Genomic DNA, 17,643 nt, shown 5'->3' with positions numbered 1-17,643 from the left:
GGCAAAGTTAATATTTTAATTTTTAGTGTTTTGTACCATTTCCATCCCTCCTACGGAGTTGCATAGTTTGTGTGCTTGTATAAATTGTTAAAACTTTTATTTTAAAGTAATCTGGTGTGGCTGGCCGGTGTGGCCAAGCGGTTCTAGGCGCTTCAGTCTGGAACCGCGCGACCGCTACGGTCGCAGGTTCGAATCCTGCCTCGGGCATAGACGTGTGTCTTGTCCTTAGGTTGGTTAGGTTTAAGTAGTTCTAAGTACTGGCGGACTGATGACCTCAGGTGTTAAGTCCCATAGTGTTCAGAGGTATTTGAACCATTTAATCCGGTGTGCTGCAGATTTGCACTAGTGTTGTCTTTCAGAGGCTGTTGTGAGCGGTCGTAACTACAACCGTGTCAAAAGGGAGCGGCAAGGTTCTCTGTCCTAAAGCTCATACGGTCAAAACTTGTTTCTTTCTGCCTCTGAATAAATTGTAACTTGATATTTAGAGGGTGCTTTCTGATTATAATTTTAAATCTGTTTCTTTTAAAGAAATGCTTTTAGGTACTATTAAAGTGAATAAACTTCCCATTTGTTAAAGGGAATTTGGTTACGATTTGATCAGTTACTCCCTGGCAACTACTTCCATGCTTACATAGTGTGATTAAATGTGTTAATGTTATTGATGAATCGCTAGTAAATAAAATAAATTCTTAAGACTTTTCTCAGAAAATAAATCCACGGCTCATATACAAATGAGACATTATGTTAAGTAGAGTTTGGTAGCCTTTGATTAAAAAAATGAATATTACCTTATTAATATTAATTCTGGGCAGGGAAGCTGCGGATTTCGAGATGTTCAAGAAAAAAATGAAATGGTAAACTTTCAACACCGTCCTGCCCTCACTCTCACACACCAGCGGTCAGGATTCTTAGTACGTCGTTCATGACACTCCCTCCTACTCCTACCCCGTCACAAAAATTTGCGACTACACCGCTTTTCCCTTATTCGGCTATTGGGCTAAATGCCACATAGAATACAAGAGTGTATACGTACCATAGGTGTCGCACTGCATACTGAAGACTAGGGTCTTCAGTTTCGAATTAAATGAAAGTTTCGTAATTTAATGTCCGTTATACAGTGAACAACTGCACAAAGTTTGATAAATATCGGACTGGTACGCCTTGGTATAACACTTCATATATCTTTCAATTTACTTCTGTCACTGAGGAAATGTATTGCAAGAACAATTGTCCAAGGAGGAAATAGCATGCGATGATATGGTATTCACAGGCAAGCCTGTCATCCGAGTGCCGAGTGAATGTCACGGGACACCCGAGGCAGTCGCTTTGGCAGCTACTGTGGCTGTCCCCTGGGGGGCGCGCGCGTGATGCAGTGTCGGTGTGAGAACACTTCAGCCACCCCCACTCCCTGCCCACCCTCCACACAGCAATGAATGGAGTCTGTCTGTAGCAGCACATCGCGAGCGCCTGCTCTCTACAACCAGCAACTCTCTTTATCTCCTTGCGTCATTCATGCTTCATGAAAGAGAACACAAGCTGCGAGAGTCGTGGGTGGAAACGCACACACGCAGGGAGATGCCATATGGAACGTGTGCTCCTCCAAGGGACTCATCAGAGTTGGTTGTAAAGACTTGGCAGCACCAAGTCATTATTAGTATGGTTAACGATCGAGGGTCACAGTAAGACTATTTTAACGATATCATTAGACCCCTGATTATTTCGGTGTTAGTGTGTGTAATATACAGAAAGCAAAAGATTATCTACAAAGCGTTCGAAAGGCAGACTGCAGTGAAAAGAGTCGAAGGATACGAAACGTAGGCAGTAATTGAGAAGGGAAGGAAACAGCATTTTAGCATATCACTCATGCTCTTAAAATTGTACACTGAGCAAGCAGTAAAGGAAACTAAGACGACATATAGAAAGGGAATTAAAGTTCAGTGAGAGAAATAGAAATTTATGGTCGTGTCGGTGACAGTGAAATTCATTCAGAGGAAACAAAAGAGTTGTGAGATCAGAGGGGCGAAATGGGTTGTTTTGAGGAAAATCAGAGGGTGAGTAACAACAAAAGTAAAAGAAGGGTAATCGATTCTGGTCGAATTAAATCAGGTGGGGCTGAAAGAATCAGATAAGGAAATCAGACGCTGAAATTAATGGACCGTTTTCCTGTTTGTGCAGAAAAAAAACCGACTGTGGTACAACTACAGAGAATATAAGATGCACACTGGCAGTAGCAAGGAAAGTAGAGCTTCATAAGAGAAATGTTTCATTAAACATGCAAGGCGCTTCGGAATTGTGTTTTAAAAATTCGAGGGCATGCTCCTTACTCCAAAACAAGAATAAAATCTCCAGTAAAGTTGAGCTCTTAACTGAATATCTAAAGAGCAATAAACACTTGTTCATTCTCTATACTGTGTACTATATGTCTTCTACTGCAGGCTCTTTGCTTTCCATAAATTGGGTGGAGGTAGAATGGTCCAAAATAGGAAAAAAATTGCAGTAAAAATGGGACCTAAAACGCGCATCTTAAAAAGTATGAGAACTTATTCATCTCTGCTACAGTGAAACACACCTGTTCTACTGAACAAGTGTTCATAGTTCTCAAAGCATGCATTTTAGATCACATACTTAATGGGAAGTTTTTTCTGGTTTTATTCCTATCTACCTACTCCCAATATATGGAAAACAAATAGCTTCCAGTAGAAGAAATGGACGATGAATAAATGTATATAGTTCTTACGGCATTCATTATAGAGCCCATGTTTACTGGATATTTTTAGCTTTTTCCGGTGCAAGGAAACTGGCTCAAAATTTTAAAAGCCATTTTAAAACATCATGTGTATGTTAGTTTTATAAAAGATTTCCTGAAACATTTCTTTGGATTGGAGCTATGTGCCGCAAATAATACAGACAAGAAGATAGTACTAGCTTTTGAAATGTGATGCTACAGAAGAACTCAGAAGACTGGCTGGGTAAATTAGATAACTGATAAAGAGGAACTGGAGCGAGTAGTGGAGAAAAAAGTCTCACTAAAAGAACAGATAGGTCGATAAAAGAGACATTACGGAATAGACAATTTGGAAGCGGAGGAAGCTATAGGGGTTCAAAATGTCGAGGGAGAACAAGAATTGACTAGAGCAAGCAGGTTAAAGCAGATGTAGCGAGCAGTCCTTATGGTCGAACGAAGATACAGTATAGACAGGCGCGTGAACTTCATCAGATTAGTATCGGCGTTAACGACCAAAACATCAAACACGACATAATTAAATCAAATTAATACTGATGCTTCCTGGGAGAGTAAAATGGTGTGTCGGACTGACTTTCGCTGACAAATATTCTATCGATTAAACAATTTTATTTTGTTCCTTTTTTAAACTCTGGGCCTTCTATTGCACTGAAATGCGGTTGACTACATTCTTATACAAATCTTCCACTAAATCATTTACAGTAAGCAAGGAATTAAAAAAAAAAATCGGTATCGATACCAATGTATATTTTATATTCACAAAAATAAAATTTGCACAACAATTTGTCTGTGCTTTGTTGATGTATTGTTTGAACTGGTCTTAGAAGTAAGTTAGAGAAATTAATAAGCAGAACGCAAGTAATTTCCAGATAATAAATGTTACGCTAAGATAAGAATTTCATGTGTATTTCAAGAAATCAACATATGATATTTGTGTTAATGATATTAATGATATGTTACAGATGAAAATGATTTGTCGACCTTTTTATCCTCTAAACTGGATGCATAATAACATTAAAACGCAAAACACAACATATATTACATTCATTGCCTTTGATAAACGTTAGTCCAACGTCACAATAAACCATAGTTTTGTCTGTGTTGAATTCACATACGGGGAGTCCTAAAAGAACTAGCACTTGGAGGCTATGTTTTTTTTATATTTATGTTAGGGACTGAAGACCTTTGAAAACAAGAACGTGATGATAACTGTGAATAATTTAACCTGTAACTGAAATATTATCCACGATATTCAGTTTTCTAAATCATTCATGACAATGGAAAGTTCATTTATTGTGAGTTGACGAAAGATCAACACGAAGAAAAGAAAGAATAAACATGACGAGTGCCAATTCATCTAAAGCGAAACTGGTCTACTATCGTTACTATCGATGAACAGTGACTTTTGAAGTTGACACCGGTCTATAAACAGTGTGAAACTTGAGAACGTGTTACGTGTTTTTGAAAACAGTGTCCTACAGATGTAACTGCTACTGATTAAACATTGAACAATAGTAACACCAGAGCAAACGCAGAATTTATGAAACAAATCTGCGACATTTATGCACAGTGACTACACCTTCAATGGGATGTTCCACGGTATAACACAATTACGGACCGCAACATTGTTTCAAGACACCAGGTTGCTAATTCGCCTGAAGAAGTATATACTAATTCCTAAACCACTCGTGTCCCATCTGTGTATCAAGATGTGAAACAGATTTATTCCTGTTGCTCGTTTTGGGTCGAATTTTGTGCATATATTGTTTGCAGGGAGGATAATAAATGTTTCTAAAGTAAACCGTTCGCTTCTCTCTGTTTTTATTTGAATCATTGTTTGTGATACTGTAGTGAGGCCTTGGGATATCCTTCTAGGCTTAACTCATGGGCACTAGCTTGGATGTTGGACGGGGGAATGAATAGTAAACAATCGATAGGACGAGATTAAAAGAGGAATATTAAGTAACAAAAAAGTCTGAAACTTGCTGGCAGATTAAAACTGTGTGCCGGAATGAGAATCAAACTAGGGACATGTAATTGTTCCGAGGTCGATTCTCGGTCCGGCACGCAGTTTTATTTTGCCAGGAAGTTCCATATCAGCGCACACTCCACTGCAGAGTAAAAATCTCTTTCTGAGAACCAAAAAGTCTTATTCTCAGTGCTCTAGCAGCATGTCTACTGTGTGTAAGTTTAGCCTGTGATACAAGTGATTCCAAGACACAAAAAGAAAGGGGTAATGGTGTTAATACAGTAATAATTGTAACTAAAAGCTATAAATGTAAATGTTTAATATTGATATTAGCAAGAATTAATGCTCAGTCTGAACTCACGATAAGCCAGAGTCAGGCTACTTGTCCCTTCCGCCTGAAGAAGAACTGGCAGTAAGACAAAATACGACAACACTGAAATGGTGTGAAGGGTCTAATGTAACAGGACTGATCTTAAGCCATGAGAGCATCAGAGCACCTGCATTGCTCCCTGTCATTCTCTCTGTGGTTCAGATGATTCCCAAGTTAACATGTATGTAGCGCCTGGCTGTTAGATTTAAAGGTTTTCAGAAATAATAGTGGGGAAGTGTAGTAATTTTACTGGCTCTTTTCACCAACAGAACACAGCAAAATGAACAAAGAAAATCAGCTTCACGCCCAGTACTTTCAACTCCTGGAGCTCCGTATATAGAGTCATGTGAACTCGAACAGATCCCAAAGTATCACCCATTCAGTCGCAGACGGAAAAGAGGAGTCAAAAAAGAATAATAATGCTACTCACACAGTAGACGATTCCTACCGGTCAACGGCATTATTCCTACATAGCTTACTGAGGATGAAACTCGTCAATCACAAATACATTCGTGCTGCGACGTTACGAACGATGATGACTTGAGAGAAAAACAGTCGAGAATCCTTTCAATGTCCGTCTATGTTACACTGGTGACCCGCCCCGGCTTTTCACGGAAAGCACCAACTGTCCACCTCGTACGAACTGTCTGGCGTAGTATGCGAAAGCATGAATAGCTAATTCGATAACAAAACGCCGCGCGTAAAAGTGGGATTTGTTGGTGGTCATACCTCGGTTTCAGTTGGTGATAAAAAGATAGGGTTAAGGATTTTGGGGACCCTTTGGGCTAGAGACCATTTGCATGCCCAGCAGTAGGATCGTCTTAGTGTCACTATCCTACAATACAGCGTCAAAGCATGGGTATTGCATTCTTCCTCCCACATAGGCAAATGCAACAAATCGGTTGGTTCTTTTTTACGTTTGATGTGGTCTACGGTGGGCTTGATGGGACTTATGGAGGCGCTATTAGTTAATGGGTGATCGCAAAGAAAATCCCACGAAAAGTCTTCCTTTACTGTCCCGACCTCAGACAGCCTTGAAGATTTCCTTGATATCTTTATCCATTTCCAAGCTGCAGAGGTTCAGTGTTCCCCTACTACCACACCTAAAATCCGAAAAAAATGGTTGAAATGGCTCTGAACACTAATGGACTTAACACCAGAAGCCATCAGTCGCCTAGAACTTATAACTACTTAAACGTGACTAACTTAAGGACATCATACACATCTATGTCCAAGGTAGGATTCGAACCTGCGACCGTAGCAGTCGCGCGGTTCCGGACTGAATCGCCTAGAACCGCTCTGCCACAACGGCCGGCGCTAAACTCCGATATGAAGCGAAATCTAAATAATAAACAACCGCAGCAAATTGCTCAAATTTTAAAGGTGTATTTTCTAGGCATTTATCTAGAAAAACCATCTCGTTTTCAAAAAATTTTTCCCTTTTCGAGAAACCACCCAAATACTAGTTACGTGGGTAGCAAAACCCAGCAGTGCATTCCGAAATGGCCTTGCACAAGTAATGACTGTACTTTTTACGAAGTGTTCATAAAACCCCGATAACAGACAACCTTAAAATTTTTCTTCATGTCTTTATCCGTTTCCGAGATACAGGGGTTCAAAACTACCCTACATGTACAAGTGAAATACGCACATTAAGCACGGTGTGAGGCGAAAACGTAGCGCAGAGAAATGTGCTGTAAAGTGTCTCTATTATCATCTGAGAACCACATGTTATAGTACTGAAGCACGTGAAAATGTTTTGCACATAAAATCCGGTCTGAGGGGTAAAATTACTATACACCGTAAAAACAGGCCTCAGATGGCTCAACAATATGACCGACTGCTGTCTCATCTTCAGCCGACAGGCATCAGGCGACGCGGATATGGAGGGGCACGTGGTCAGCACACCGTTCTCTCGGCCATTGTCAGTTTTCGTGACTGAAGCCGTTACTTCGCAAGAACGTAGCTTCTCATCTGGCCTCACAAGGACTGAATATACTTTGCTTGCCAACGGCGCTCGGCAGACTCTGATGGTCGCTGACGCAAGTCTAGCCAAAACCGCTTGCCTTTGTGACCGAGCGGTTCTAGGCACTTGTGTCTGGAACCGCGCTGCTGTTACGGTCGCAGGTTCGAATCCTGCCTTGGGCATGTATGTGTGTGATGTCCTTAGAATAGTTAGGTTTACGTATTTCTAGGTCTAGGGGACTGATGACCTCAGATGTTAAGTCCCATAGTGCTCAGAGCCATTTTTTCTAGCCAAAACCGACAATGCTTAACTGGGATAATCTGACGAGGACCGGTGTTACCGTTGCGGAATCGCCGTTGACTGAGGAGTAAAATTAATTTTGCATTATTTCAACTACACGTAAGTAAGCTATCTAAATTTTATATGGCCAGTCATTTATTTTCGTATCCGTTACATTCCCTGCTGTGAGTATAAAAGGAGAGCCAGGGGAAATAAATGCTCTTACCCGGACACAAAAAAATGAGAATACAGTAAAACTTGGTTTACACGTTTTTCAACGGACTACAGAGAAAAAAATGTGAGTGTGAAAAGCGTATAAATGAAATATAGCACCATACTATCAAATTAATTGGTAAACACAAATGAAAAACCCAGTACACAAAAAGTTAAATTCTACAAATCGTTATATAGGCTTACTAGCTACCATACTTAACAACGATATAAAGAAAAATGTAAACCTCTACACAGGAGAGTAGAAAGAAGCCCGTAATTTTTGCTTGTTTTTTTCTTTGGCACGGCAATAGCGTGCACTGTACCCTCGAAACGGGATAATCCTGTCATTATTTCGTCAGAAATATCGTGAAGCATCACAAATTGTGTAATTATTACTAACGCATTTACTGCATCGTTATGCGTCACGGAGGAATGCTGAGGCTCTTGTATGTCGTCCTCATCGTCAGATTCTTCCTCGACCAGGTCCCGAGATGTACACTGAACTATCTCAGCTAGAGTCACGGGCTCTGTAGTGGCGTGGTTTTCATCAACGTTCACGGAATCCTCAGATGATGCCTGCTCCTCAAGTCGATTCCATTCCTCATCATTAAGTTAAATGTCGTCAGTATGATCATTTCCACCATGATCATGGGCTTCATTTCCAAATCCGGCTTTTCGGAAACAGTTCCGAATGGTATCGTCTGAAACTCTGTTCCATGACGCTGCAATGTAGTGCATTGCCTGTCAGAAGAAACAAATTCATTAATAATTTCTCAATGTGTTCTTTGGCTCCGGTAGCACAACATGAAATAAATGGCATGTAAAAATCTTACCTGTAAAATATTTATTTTCATATCTTTCTTTCTTTCGATGTTAACAAACATGATGGCATGCTGCACTAGCATTTTGCAATAATGCTTTTTTTGCGATATGAATGCTTTGCTTTTATCTTCCACTCATGTTACTAGTTCTCAAAATAATTAGAAGTACAGTAATACGATACTGTAGCCTATACAGTGTGAGGTGTGATATGTTTCGGGATTCCCGAGTGACATGCAACAATTCTTGTCCAATTGTGCCCTAGTTCGTCAGAAGTCGTGTAATTTCTGGAAAACAAATGAGCGCTAGACCTACTACCAACCTTCCCCATGGCTGTCACCGCTGCCGTAATAGTAAGCTTCATACGTTATACTGTACTTTCGCGCTGCTGCTACGGTCGCAGTTTCGAATCCTGCCTCGGGCATGGATGTATGATTTCCTTAGGTTAGTTAGGTTTAAGTAGTTATAAGTTTAGGGGACTGACGACCTCAGATGTTAAGTCCCATACTGCTCAGAGACATTTCAACCATTTTTGTAAAGTACGTTCCAATACTATAGAGTCTCTGTGTAACATCTTGGTTTTGTGGCAACTCTATTCTTGCAGTTTATACTGTTGTTGCCGTATCCGTCAATCTATAAAAATATCTCAAGTCTGTCACATTAAAAATTATGTGTTAATTGGATTCGGATTCTCGCAATCATGTTTTTTCTAGTTGGCAACCGCGGTGCCTTCTTAATATATGGAGCTTAGACCGGTATTATACTACCAAATTTTCTTTGATAATGATCTTTGACGTGGCGCAAAAGAGTGTATTGCAATTTCATCAAATATTTCGTCAGTTTCTTGATAATGGCCGACGACGACTTAATACCATTCTCTGCAGTTCAATTTTACTTACGGTATCGGCGTGTAGTGAGCTGATCTTGGCAACAGCATCTTCATATAATGCAAACTTTTTGTTATGAAATGTTCATTTTACGAGTATAGCTAATTTACTGATCGGACAAGGGTACGTACAAAAATCTGTCAACCATAGAGCAAGTACAGATTTAACTATTTACTTCGCGGTGACATGAGTTCCCAGCAATGAACGGTCGTTGCCAACATCAACACACTACGCCACCGATGCCGTAAGTAAAATTATACCTGGTCTGCTGTTGTGTGCACTGCAACTGCATCGTCACTACATTTCCAAAGAGAAGCAGAAGAAAAGGAAACATACTTGGGTGAAGCCGTAGACTTCAGGGCGAGATGCGAAAGATATACAACAAAATTTGCTACCAGAGCTGCAAGTCAAGGATGTAAAGTCACATGGAAATCCCTTTGGGAATGAACGAGAGTACATTTCAATATGAGCTCAAGAAAGTGGCTCCTCAAATTATGAAGCTGAACACTCTCCTCAGAAATGCTACATCCGCAAACGACAGACTTACCGTACTACTGCGATTTCTAGTTACTCTAGTTTACAGTACCGGTATAGCGCTTTAATGATACAGTGCACATAGAGGAAAATAATAACGGAAACGTTTGAAGCTATTTGTAACGCACTGAAGGAGGAATATGAGAAGGAAATAAATTTAATACGTACTGCAGTCTCGAAATATTTTTATTTCCAGAGAAGTTGTATATTTCCTTCTTTATATTCTCGGGGGTATATCTTGGCCGTACTTCAAGGCTAACAGCACCCGCAATTCTTTTTATAGCTCTCACTTTTTATTCTGTTTTCTATTCTGGATGTCTTAAACTACACAGTGCATCATCTGCGTCGAATATTTCTATCTGTTTCGTTGTATATGCGACGCACCAGGTAAATTTGGGAGTCATATTGATAAAGATTGTGTATCAGACAGCTGCAGCGATGCTAGCGCTCCAAGCGGTTGATTTCTCCATGCAATAAACATAAGACGAACGCTTGCTTTGATCAAATATAAGGCGAGGCGCTAGATTTGATCTACGAAAATTTGACCAATGCCTAACTTTGACAAAGTTCCTTATTACCCTACCAAATTTTATTATTATCTAATATCAGCCTTACCAGTCCACTTCCCGGCAACTCACCCTGAAACACTGCATCATAACTTGTGCAGACTGTGGATATTTTGCCGGGTCACGAAAAAAAAGTATAGGCTAAGTGAGAAAAACGCATAAGTGAAAAACGTATAAATGACGTTTTACTGTATATTCCTGTTTATTAGAAAGATACTGAAAAGTGGGGTACCAGCATTTTTAAAATTTTCCCAAAAATTTTGGCATCGGAATATATTAGCGCACTTTTATGCTGAGAGAGGAGAAGAAACTGGCGGTGGCAAAGAGACGGTAAGGTAACAAATACAGGAAAATAGTAGGCAGTGGTTGTGTTATACAATGGGAACAATGGCAACGTGAGAGAAAAAGACGGGGACAGTCGCAGTAGACCATAGTTGATAGTGACAGGAGACTGCTAGAAAAAGAGTGAAGTAGGTAGTCCCAAAGGGAGGGGAGGGAGGGTTGGAATAAAGGGAAAGGAAGAGTGGAAGTAGGTGTGATCCGGTGATAAGGATAATGACAACGAGGAAGAATGAGACACAGTGATGTGAGGAGAACCAGCGGCAGTAGAAAGGAAAGAATGAAACTTTAGCAGTAAAAGAGAGCAAGAGCGAGACAGTCATAGGGAGAGGAGACTGTACTAGTAGGTTAGGTCGGAGGCGACTGTGACTGTGACTCAGGAAAGAATGACAGAGAGACACAAAGAGATAATGACTGTGGGTTGGACTCAATGAGTGAATGAGAAAGGGCAATTGGGATGAATGGGGATGAGCGGCTTACAAATAAGGCCTAGTGGGTGTTAGTGAGTTACAGTTAGAGGATCTTTTGGAGTGTGAGGTGGATTGTATGTCAAATAAAAGGGCGAATATGTTCGCATGCCAAATTTTTTTGGTGAAATTTAAAGGTGCTCGGGAAGGTATAATGAGGCAGCCGGTTCCCCACTTTACAGTCAGTCTTTTAATAAACAGGAATATATTCTCATTTTGTGTGCTCCGGTAGGAACATTTTTCGATTGGTACGTTATGTACATGAATCTACTAGTGAAAACCGTTTCATAATCTCTACGACAGTTCTTAAGATGAACCTTCACTTACAGACAGGGAAACGCAGCGAGGCACTTTAATTTATTATACGCGTAGAGCAGCATTATGAACAACTATTGCAGGCAAAAGTTCTGTGTCTGGCACTGTACAAATGATATCTTTTTTGCAAAACAGTTTGAAACAAAGAAATTGTTTTTTAAGTCATACTGGAACGACAGCAAAATTTCCATTAAGCAGTATGGCTCCTCACAGAATCTATAAACTGGTAGGTTTTTTTTATATACAGCAGCTTCATTAACCGGCTCCACATGCCTCCGAGGAGTCAGCGGTCTGTAGATGGTCATATTTGACTGAAACCGATTAGTAGAATAAATATCAGTGGCGATCTGGAACGACTGTCGTTACAAGATTACAGAGTTGAGACTGTACCTGGTGAAAAACATCGAACGTCATCCAAGACTGTGATGGTTACAAGGATATCGGCTTGTTGTATAGTCTCAGAGATAAAAGATAATAGTTCTTGCAGTAGACATCGTAGTTTATGTCTTCGGTGAGTCAAAGCTCCGATGGTGACGATTCGTAACACAGCCGTTTTATGATGCCATGCCGAAGAGAACAGCTGAAGGAGGTCGGGACTAAGCAACGTATAAAACTGATCTCTTGAATTGCTATAGCGATGACAGATCACCGGAAGCAGGACATTTCAAATCACATTGTGAAGAGCCTTTCTACTGCTACCGGGAGGCGGAACGGCCTGGGCGTGTGGACGACACAAAGGAGCGAAATCGCAGTATTCACCGACAGATATGTCTCAAATAATGGTTGAGGGATTCTGATACCACAGAAAAATGTTTTTAGCGGAAGTATGCGTCGAGTTCTTCCGTGACGAAATGTTAACTCGCTTTCTGTTTTCGAACCAAATCCCAAAGGTTAAAATAACGGGAACCGTACGTAGATCAAAAGTTTGTTTCTTCATGGAGTTAACTAAGACTTATTCCTTCGAGAAAATAAAGACACTTCAGCTGAATATAATGTCCGGTGTAGTATTAAAATTTTTCGACTACATAAAGAAATGAAGTCTTAATAACTTGGCTAATGGTAGTCTGGAGTTAGATTGAACTCTATTTCCCTCTGTCCTGTCATTACATCATTTCCGGTACCTCCCACTCTCAAGATTTTATTCCACCAAAGGAACATCAGTCATTCCCGTTCGTCGTATCAAAAACATAATATGTTAGGCATATTTTTGAATGTTACATTCTACTATAAGGAAATATGTTACTGACATCAAAGATGGGATTTTTAAAACCGTCTATTGTTTATTACACTTCCCAGTGGGGATGAGGTTTCTTTCGATTCGAAAAATTTACTAGGAAGCAGAGATGTATGTAGTGACATTGGTGTAATTTTCAAACTCGTAGAAACTGCTATGCGAAATTGTTTCAGCAGTGCATCCTTTATATTTTCTTACATATCAAAGAAATTAAACAACATGTTTTATAACGTAGTACGCTATTTGCAACAAGTGGGTTTCTTCCAGTTAAAATTTAGTGTAAGTGTTTGTTAACGTTTACATTATAAAATTGTCACTTCATCACTAAAATGGCATATTTGATCGAGCAATAGAGATACCGCCCATAGGTGTTTCTCAGGCAGTTAGACTCTTCTTATTTAGTATCAGATATGTGTCTCTACAATTGTGCCATGTTGTCATTGCGGCGTTCAGTCCAAAGCCTGCTTTAAAGCAAATCACCATGCCACCCTATCCTGCGCAAGCTTTTTCACCTTTGCACAACTATGTCCATTGGAACATATTACTGCAGTCAATCTTTGATCTCTAAAATTTCCGCCCTACGTACCTTGTAACACGCCCGGGAACACAAATGGGGGTGGGGGACCCTTAGACTGGTTGTCGCTTCTGCTTTTCTAGACCATGCGCTCTGTCCACACCACGTACCTGATAATCCCGCGGCCGTTGTACTGTTCTGCTCCACACTGCTGCTGGCTTGCCTGATTTTCTTTTTTTTTGGTCATCAGTCTACTGACTGGTTTGATGCGGCCGCCACGAATTCCTTTCCTGTGCTAACCTCTTCATCTCAGAGTAGCACTTGCAACCTACGTCCTCAATTATTTGCTTGACGTATTCCAATCTCTGTCTTCCTCTACAGTTTTTGCCCTCTACAGCTCCCTCCAGTACCATGGAAGTCATTCCCTCATGTCTTAGCAGATGTCCTATCATCCTGTCCCTTCTCCTTATCAGTGTTTTCCACATATTCCTTTTCTCTCCGATTCTGCGTAGAACCTCTTCATTCCTTAATTTATCAGTCCACCTAATTTTCAACATTCGTCTATAGCACCAAATCTCAAATGCTTCGATTCTCTTCTGTTCCGGTTTTCCCACGGTCCATGTTTCACTACCATTCAATGCTGAACTCCAGACGTACATCCTCAGAAATTTCTTCCTCAAATTAAGGCCGGTATTTGATATTAGTAGACTTCTCTTGGCCAGAAATGCCTTTTTTGCCATAGCGAGTCTGCTTTTGATGTCCTCCTTGCTCCGTCCGTCATTGGTTATTTTACTGCCAAGGTAGCAGAATTCCTTAACTTCATTGACTTCGTGACCATCAATCCTGATGTTAAGTTTCTCGCTGTTCTCATTTCTACTACTTCTCATTACCTTCATCTTTCCCCGATTTACTCTCAAACCGTACTGTTTACTCATTAGACTGTTCATTCCGTTCAGCAGATCATTTAATTCTTCTTCACTTTCACTCAGGATAGCAATGTCATCAGCGAATCGTATCATTGATATCCTTTCACCTTGTATTTTCATTCCACTCCTGAACCTTTCTTTTATCTACATCATTGCTTCCTCGATGTACAGATTGAAGAGTATGGGCGAAAGGCTACAGCCTTGTCTTACACCCTTCAAAATACGAGCACTTCGTTCTTGATCGTCCACTCTTATTATTCCCTCTTGGTTGTTGTACATAATGTATATGACCCGTCTCTCCCTATAGCTTGCCCCTACTTTTTTCAGAATCTGGAACAGTTTGCACCATTTTATATTGTCGAACGCTTTTTCCAGGTCGACAAATCCTATGAAAGTGTCTTGAATTTTCTTTAGCCTTGCTTCCGTAATTAGCCGTAACGTCAGAATTGCCTCTCTCGTCCCTTTACATTTCCTAAAGCTAAACTGATCGTCACCTAGCGCATTCTCAATCTGAAATCATCTGTCGAAATATGTAAGCAAGTCAGGGGAGCCACTCAACGTCAGAACACAACACTGTTCTACGTCTGGTATGAACAACTATATTCTGAGACGACTAAAGGAAATCGCAGGTTGCACTGCTTACATTCTAATTCATAAATGTTTATCCCAATTAACAATCTTGATGATTATCTGTCCACAATATCACTCAGACGAGCGTACGCTTAACCGACACGACGCGGTTGATTGTTGTTGATGCAGAATCCGAATGATCGAACCTAAGTTCTTACGCTTGTCACACATACAGATATCTGGTAATAGTCCTCCATGACGCTAGTAATGATATAGCACTGTTCGTAAAGTTAATTTTTCAGTTCTCAGTTCTCGCTTGTACGAGCGTGCGCGTAACCGTCGCGGCGCGGCTGATTGTTGATACTGCGGAAACACGATGATCGAACGCACGTCCTCACATTCGCTACAAGACACTGGCACTTGACTGCACTCTTTTATGGTGACTGATCTCTACTGATTCACATCAGTTCATTCAGGGAGACCGAACACAGCGCGGAAGATTGACACAGTACTGTACGACACGCAACGAGAGGATACACAAATACGTTATCAGCAGCACTGCTCATTTTTAAATTACTTCTTGACGCACTTTCCTGTGAGTTATTTACTTATTTTATCACTTTATTGTAATAACACTTGTAGCAACACTTCAACTTCCGTGCTAACAATGCCTCTCACATGCAGAGCTGCACACTACACAACATAGCAGTTCCGTGTCCCGCGCTCGACTCTACAGACGCGGCTGCCCGCAAAGATACTCTGCAACCAAGCCAGAGATATGACAGTAGGCTTACAACCTCTCTTCATCCATTAAAGAAAAGACGGACCCTTTATGCGTCAGGATGTGTCACCTAAACTGATTCCTTCTTTTACTCAACTTGTAACACAAATTTCTGTCAACCCAGTTAGATTCAAAACCTTATCATCAGCTAATATTCAGCACAAATACGAAACACAGCTTTTCAGAAATTTCTTTTCTCTGAACTTTGTTTGAACTGCGTATCGTCCAGTTTGTACTCGTGTACAAAGCTACACTATAGACAATATCAAAAGAGAGTTCCGAGCTCTTAATTTTATATTATATTTTAACAAAGTTCTATTTTTGGTAAATATTTTTCTCGTTATTGCCAATCCTAATGCTCTACCCCTGTATCTTGGATACGTGTTTCAATAAACTTAGCAACTATGTCGAAAAATAGAGTGAAGTGTGTACTTTCTGAAAATAAATTTACTTCTTTGAAATAACCTTTCGTTGTGTACCTGAGTTCAAACGGACCTTACTAAGAACACGACTCATACAATTATTAATATTTCACACTGCCACTTTCATTCCGCTTATTCTTCTACGAATTCCCAACACGTTTTCCAACTACCAGTTTTATTGCCATCAAAATTAGTTATTTTCTTCCATAACGACCTGAATGTTTTATATCATGTGAGATGTAGACAAGTAATACGATTGGAAGCCACCAACACACAAGAACATCCTCTCACCTGGCTATGTGCAGCAGCGTACAGATGGCACTCACAGATTAGACCCAGATCATCATGTTTATCCGCTGACAGTTTGGGCGGGAGCGAATAAGAAACTTGTCATCCACGGACTACTTCGCCACCGCCTCGTATGGGCAGACACGGGTATTCCTCCGCCGACAGGCTCAAAATACGATATGCCGCAGAAACTCAGACAATTTAACACCAGCAGCTATACAGTCCACTTTCTTGACTGTAGTCGGCTGAGAACAACAGCCTGGAGACTAGCGCCCGACTTAGCAGTCGCTATTCACAGAGAACTATGACCAGTTCGAGTGTATGCAAACATAACTGTCAGTGATAGCTAGAATATCATAAACTGGCAAGAGAGAGGGGTATTTGTTAGATATCACCCGTATTAGATGTGGGACCTTAACTGCCCCACATCAGATTGTACCGAATTTAAGTACTGTCACGTAGCATATTCTTAAGAAATGTTATTTATTATTGCGATGCCACATATTTGTTAAAATAACACTCTGTCAGAATTCTTTTATTTGCAAATGTGCAAAATCATTAAGTATTAAGAAACCACAGCAAGGAAACGGTTTTCCGCTACCGTTGGCGTTTGCGCTGAATTAATAGTAGCGTAATGTAAATACATTCACAATATTGAATAATTACGCTACTATGTAAAGCATTCTCGGTATTCTTGCCACTTCAGTTCTGTATAAAATCTCGAGCTTCCGACGATTACCTACATCGTCATCGTCAAGAGCTGACTGTCTTCGCTGCTGCTATGGTAGCCTATTTATAGCAGTGGAGACAGTCAGCTCCTGTCGATGACGATGGAGGTAATCATCGAAACTCGAGATTTTATCCAGAACTGACGCGGCAAGAATACCGAGAACGTTTTGCATATAAGTTCCGTCGCGAAAAATTTCGTTCCCAAATTACACTACTGCCCATTAAAATTGCTACACCAAGACGAAATGCAGATGATAAACGGGTATTCCTTGAACAAATATATTATATTACAACTGACATGTGATTACATTTTCACGCTATTTGGGTGCATAGATCCTGAGAAATCAGTACCCAGAACAACCACCTCTGGCCGAAATAACGGCCTTGATACGCGTGGGCATTGATTCAAACAGAGCTTGGATGGCCTGTACAGGTACAGCTGCCCATGCAGCTTCAACACGATACCACAGTTCATCAACAGTAGTGACTGGCGTATTGTGACGAGTCAGTTGCTCGGCCACCATTGACCAGACGTTTTGAGTTGCTGAGAGATCTGGAGAATGTGCTGGCCAGGAAAGCAGTCGAACATTTTCTGTATCCATAAAGGGCCGTACAGGACCTGCAACATGCGGTTGTGTATTATCCTGCAGAAATGTAAGGTTTTGCAGGGATCGAATGAAGGGTAGAGCCACGGGTCGTAACACATCTGAAA

Source organism: Schistocerca americana, chromosome 1, assembly GCF_021461395.2.
Source record: "Schistocerca americana isolate TAMUIC-IGC-003095 chromosome 1, iqSchAmer2.1, whole genome shotgun sequence".
Taxonomy (NCBI): domain Eukaryota; kingdom Metazoa; phylum Arthropoda; class Insecta; order Orthoptera; family Acrididae; genus Schistocerca; species Schistocerca americana.
This window is presented reverse-complemented; position numbering follows the sequence as displayed.